Source organism: Hibiscus syriacus, unplaced genomic scaffold (assembly GCF_006381635.1).
Source record: "Hibiscus syriacus cultivar Baekdansim isolate YM2019G1 unplaced genomic scaffold, ASM638163v2 tig00002847_pilon, whole genome shotgun sequence".
Classification (NCBI taxonomy): domain Eukaryota; kingdom Viridiplantae; phylum Streptophyta; class Magnoliopsida; order Malvales; family Malvaceae; genus Hibiscus; species Hibiscus syriacus.
Window position 1 is genome coordinate 262,895 of NW_024061949.1, and position 6,267 is coordinate 269,161.

Here is a 6,267-nt window from a genome sequence, read left to right on the forward strand (position 1 = left end):
CAACTAGGTTCGAGACGTGAAAGTTTGGTGCACGTAAATTCCAAACCTCACCACGACCTCTCGAGGATCCAAAATAGACTAAGAATTATAAGTTCCAAACGTATATTTTGATTCTTACCCCGAAGCTATTCCATTTTAAATAGGCTAGTATGTGTCCGAGATGCACGTAAGTTCCTCTGATCACACTACTCTGCCTATCTCATATTGATATATACTTTCACGTGTTTATGACTTTACACACTAGCATGTTCATAAAACGAACGCATGTAGTATTGCATAGTTATTATCGTGGCATTGAGCTTGTGAGCTCAACGTATGAAATGTGTTTCAGTACGCAAGTTAGTAGAGGGGTTGTCGATGAGCCTATCACAACATTATATTCTAGATCAGCCACTACAGAGTATATCTTGAGTCTATCTTAGAGGGCATGCATTACTTGTGGACCTTGTACTTATTCGAGTCATAAATCTCTTTTGATTTTTAAACTTATGTGTTATATTTGTACGTATTTAGGAGACTCGTATTTTGTAAACTTTATTTCAATCCTGCTTATGATATGATGGATGATTTTTAAAACTATAAACTATTTTGAAAATAGATTTTTGGGTTGACCATATCAATGGTCTTTTGTAGCATCGTAATCCATGGATCTTTAGGCCACGCTGGATTAGGGTGTTACATTTAGTAGTATCAGAGCGTCCATGTTTAGTAGTTTCTAAGACCCGGGGTCAGAGTAAGTAAGTGTTTATGTCAGTACATGCCCCTAGAGTGACAATAATACTTAATATTCTGGAATAAAAATAGTTACATCTCTTTCCTTGCTAATTTCAGGATTTGATTATGGTTGATAATGATGTATCTAGTCTTGAGGGCCAAGAGGAGAGTCATACCTCCATGCATGAGATTTTTGTAACGAGTACGTCCTCGATTCTGATCAAGAGGAACCTACGGACGTAGGAGTCGATAAGACGACTTTCTTCTATGATTTGACCTCGAAGCTTTTATAGATAGTTTGCACTAAATCTTTTTGCTATGTCACCTGTGCCACTCGTTTAGCCTATAATAGCACCCCAGGAGTCTCCGATTGAGAGACTTTATAGGTACAATATTATTGATTTTTATAAAATTCAGGATGACAATCCCATCTCTGTAGACTAGTGGCTCCGAGAGACTATCCACACGCTTCGTCAGTTGTACCTCACTCCCGAGAGCAAGTTGGAGTGCGTCATTGAACTTTTGAAAGGTGGGATGATTGATTGGTGAGAGACCGTAGAGCTGAAAATGGGGCCAGAGAGACCCACCTGGGAGTATTTCTTGTCAGAAGTACATCAGAGAGGCCCACGCCGATAACTTACGTGAATAGTTTCTATATCAGACCTAGGGTGAGCGAACAATGCTCGAGTATAAGAAGAAGTTTCTCATATTGAGTAAGTATGCGCTAGAGCTTATTTTGACTGAGGCTCACTGTTGCATGAGGTTCAGGGATGACCTCCACTTAGATATTCAGACACAATTAACAGTAAATTCCTCTCGTGTATTTATGGATATGAACCGTTAGGCTAAGGAAGTCGAGTAAATTCTGAACAAGAAATCTACAAGTGACTTAGTTAGACAGACTCGAAGGGCTCAAGAGATATCTAGGTAGTCTTAGACATCCACGAAGCAGGCCAGGGACCTCTAAAGTTCAGAGAGACCACCGTCAGGGCAGTCTAGAGGAGCAACCCATAGTTCAGATCAAGGAGGTAGATCCGGCTTCTGCAGGACACCTTTGTAGTTAATTTTTGGATCTAACACCGGCAGATCAGAGAAGACACCAAATCATCCTGTGTACTTGACTTGTGGTAGGAGGCACCTCAGAGAGTGTTATGAAGCGAATGGAGGTTGTTTTAGCTGTGGGTCCTTGGACTATTTCATTAAAGATTGCATTCGTGCTAAGAGTTCAGCCCTCGCATCATCTCAGATGTCTGACCGGTTTGTTCGGTGTGGTCGAGGGTCTTTCAGGGGTGGCAGAGCCACTTCAAGACAGTACAACTGAGGTACCTTCAAATCAGAGTCTGTTTAGAAGCCCCGAGTAGCATCATGCCAGTATACTATGCGAGCCCAAGAGGAGTGCGATGATGCAGATATGATCTCAAGTATATTTACAGTTTTCTCCGTTCTAGTTATTGCACTGGTATATCCTGGTTCCACCCACACCTATGTATGCTATGACCTTGTATGAGAGAGGAATATTTCAACTGAGGATTTAAAAATAGGGGTCAGAGTTTCTAGTCCCTTAGGAATAGACGTTTTGGTTGACAAGGTTCACCGTCGTTGCCCGTAGAGCTTCAAGGTGAAGTTTTCTTAGCCAATTTAATGGATCTACCATTTCAAGAGTTCGATGTGATATTAGTTATGAATTAGTTCTCCGAGTATGACATAAGTTTGAGGTGCAAGGTGAGATAACTTAATCTTTACAATGACGATATGACCAAGGTAGTCATAACCAGTGGGAGTACAAGCTGCACTACTAAAATTGTTTTGACAATCAGGGCTCAGAGATTATTGAGTAAAGGTGGATACATGAGTTTTCGTCCTGACGATTAAGATTATCTATACCATTTGAGAATTCTCTAATGCATTCTCGGAAGAGTTGTCAGGGTTACCACCTGACCATGAGGTCGAGTTTAGTAAGGAGGTTTTGCCAGGATCAGCTCCAGTGCCCATTGCACCATATCATATGGCACCAGAGTTGAATGAACTAAAAAACCAAATTCAAGAGTTGTTAGATAAGGGTTTCATTCGATCGAGAGTTTCGTTGTGAAGAGCGACAGTTCTCTTTGTTAAGAAAAAAGATAGAGCGATGAGGTTGTAATTCGACTACCGGTAATTGAACAAGTTGATTATCAAGAATCGCTACCCTGTCCCTAGGATTGATGATCTGTTCAACCAACTTAAGGGCGATAGTGTGTTCTCTAAAATAGATTTGAGGTTGATGTATTATCAACTGAAGGTCAAGGATGTCGACAATGCCAATATCGTTTTTAGGACAAGGTGTGACCACTACAAGTTTCTTGTGATGTCGTTCGTACTCACCAATAGCCCGATAGCATTTATGGATTTGATGAATCGGGTTTTTTACCTCTACTTGGATCAATTTATAGGGTCTTCATCGATGATATCCTTACGTACTCTCGGTCTGAAAAAGAGCATGATCAGCACCTCTATAACGTATTATAGACACTTCGGGAAAGTCAGTTCTATGATAACTTTAGGAAATATGTGTTTTGGTTGACCGAATTGGCATTTTTGGGTCACGTGGTAGCAGTCGATGGCATCTGGGTAGACCCTCAGAAGATCTAGGCAGTGTTAGAGTGGGAACCACCTAAGAATGTCACTAAGGTGCATAGTTTTTTAGGCCTTGCAAGGTACCATCACTATTTCATTAAGAGTTTCTCCATGATTACGATACCGATAACCAAGTTACTCCAGAAAGAAATTCCTTTTGTATGGAATAAGAAACACCATAAGAGTTTTGATTAGTTAAAAGAAATCCTTACGCAAGCCCCAGTTTTGACATAACCGGAGTCAGGTAAGGACTTCACCATATTTAGTGAAGCATCACTAAATAGTTTGAGATGCATCTTGATGCAAGAAGGAAAAGTTGTGACCTATGTGTCTTGGCAGATAAAGCCTCTTGAGTAAAACTATCATACACACAAGTTGGAGCTTTTCTCAGTGGTTTTTATTTTGAATATTTTGAGACACTACTTGTTGTGTAACACCCCTAACCCGTACCCGACCCGAATACGAGTCCGAGGTGTCACATTGACTTTTCAAAACGTTTACTTGTATAAAATAGTGAGTAATTTAAAACTTTTATACATGTAACTTATTCAAAAGATTTCCAGAACTATTCAGAGCTTAAATGTTTTTGCAAATACAATCAGAATATATACAATTCAAAACATTAATTACATGCCAACTATTTTCAATATACAAAATACATCTTGTAACATTCTCAATACCGGGTTAGTGACCAAATTATAAAGTTTCATAAGTTGGTGACTAAAGTAGAAGAATGAAGTAGTTCAATGATTATTGGATATATATGATGAAGGTTATTTAGTAATTATTAAAGAAAATAAAGGGTAAAATGGTCATTTGATAATTTAAGAAGAAAAAAAATAGAATTATATACACGTGGAGAGGGAGAGAATTCTCCAGAATTCTCTTCTCCTTTCTTCTTCTTCTTCACGTGGAAGCCAAAAGCAAAGGTAAGTTTGATTTAGCTTTTGATTTCTTGAAAGTTTTAAGTTGGATTTGAGTCTATGAGGGTTATATAAGCTTAAGGAAATCTTATATAAGTTTAAAACACCAAAGATATAGAATTAGAAAGGAATTTCTATTAAGGGTTTATAAATGAACTTTTGTTATAGAAAGGTTTTTGAAGTTCTAAAGTTGGATTTGACTTGCCATCAGCTTAATTAAGAAGTATTAAGTGTTAGAATTGGATTTGAAACATGTGGAAAATAGGGTATGATTCTTGAAATTCCTAAAGAGGAGAGGATATTAAGGTTAAGGATGAGATAAATGAATATTAATGAGTTTAATTATGTATATGAAAGTTAGGAAATAAGAAAGGGGATGATATAGGAAGTATTAAGCTGAAAAGAGTGGATTTTCGGGCATAAAAGAGGATTCTGGGCAGAGTGCATCGATGCACATTCATAGTGCATCGATGCATCAAGCTTAAAACCCAGAAATTATTTGAAGGTGTATCGATGCAATGGTAATGCATCGATGCACTCTTTTAAAATAGAAACATCGAATGCAATTAGTGCATCGATGCATAAGGCATGCATCGATGCATCCCAGTAATAATACAACATCAAATGCATTTTATGCACCGATGCATCAGTAGTGCATCGATGCATACCTTCATTAAAAGATGAAATTGGCTTTTCTCTGAGCCTAAGGAATGATAGTTTAGAATATATTAATTAGTATACTGATAAGTATCAATGAATTACTATGTAGATATCGAGCCTAAACGAGTTCTGGAACAATCGACAAGTAGGATCGATCGAGGAAAAAGCAAGGAAATATAGGTGAGTGCATATGCATAGCATGGATATAGTATTATAATCAGTTCTAGACTTATGATAAGTCTAGATTCAATATTTTAATAGATGATTACATTCCATATTATGAAACATGATATAAGTTTATACCATATGCATTACATGACATGAATATGCAGGAAATGATATGCTTATGTGATAAAGGTATGAAAATACTATGTCTACGTGATACAAATTATGTGAAGTGTGAAAGCCCATGTTATGTAGATGAGAACTATAGGTATAGTTGGCATGCCAAGGGTAGAGGGTCTACGCGGTCCTTCGGGATATATATATATTCTGTGGAACATGGGTGAAGTCTTGTAAGACACATACTTGATCCCTAGTATATGTATATGATTCTTAAGGAATAATATGTGGTCCTTATGGACATTATTATATGGCACTACGGTGCAATTCTACGCGGTCCTTCGGGATATATATATATTCTGTGGAACATGTGTGAAGTCTTGTAAGACACATACTTGATCCCTAGTATATGTATATGATTCTTAAGGAATAATATGTGGTCCTTATGGACATTATTATATGGCACTACGGTGCAATTCTACGCGGTCCTTCGAGATATATATATATTCTGTGGAACATGTGTGAAGTCTTGTAAGATACATACTTGATCCCTAGTATGTGTATATGATTCTTAAGGAATAATATGTGGTCCTTATGGACATTATTATATAGCACTACGGTGCAATTCTACGTGGTACTTCGGTGCAATTATACGAGATGTGGTGACAGCATAATGCACAACCTCACAATACTCACATACCTTAGGTTCTCAATATGGTATCATGGGCCAATAAAATAATTAATACAAATTCATGAATGTTAAAGTAATATGCTTACAGATATGGATATTGGTGATGTAAACTACATTGATTAAGTACATGCTTTCATCTCATTCCATATCATTATGACATTTTTCTTACATTTCCTTGTTATTATTATATTATTGCCTCACTAAGTCGATGACTTAGCGTGTGAGTGTTTCACACGTAGGATCCAAGAAAGTAGACGGGACACGTTAAATAGCTGGACAACATTACTCCTACAACCACCAGATCAGAAGCAACTTAATCAGTAGGTCATTTTGTTATGTAAATGGAAGTTGGCATGTAATTAAAGGGTTAAGTTGTGTATGCTC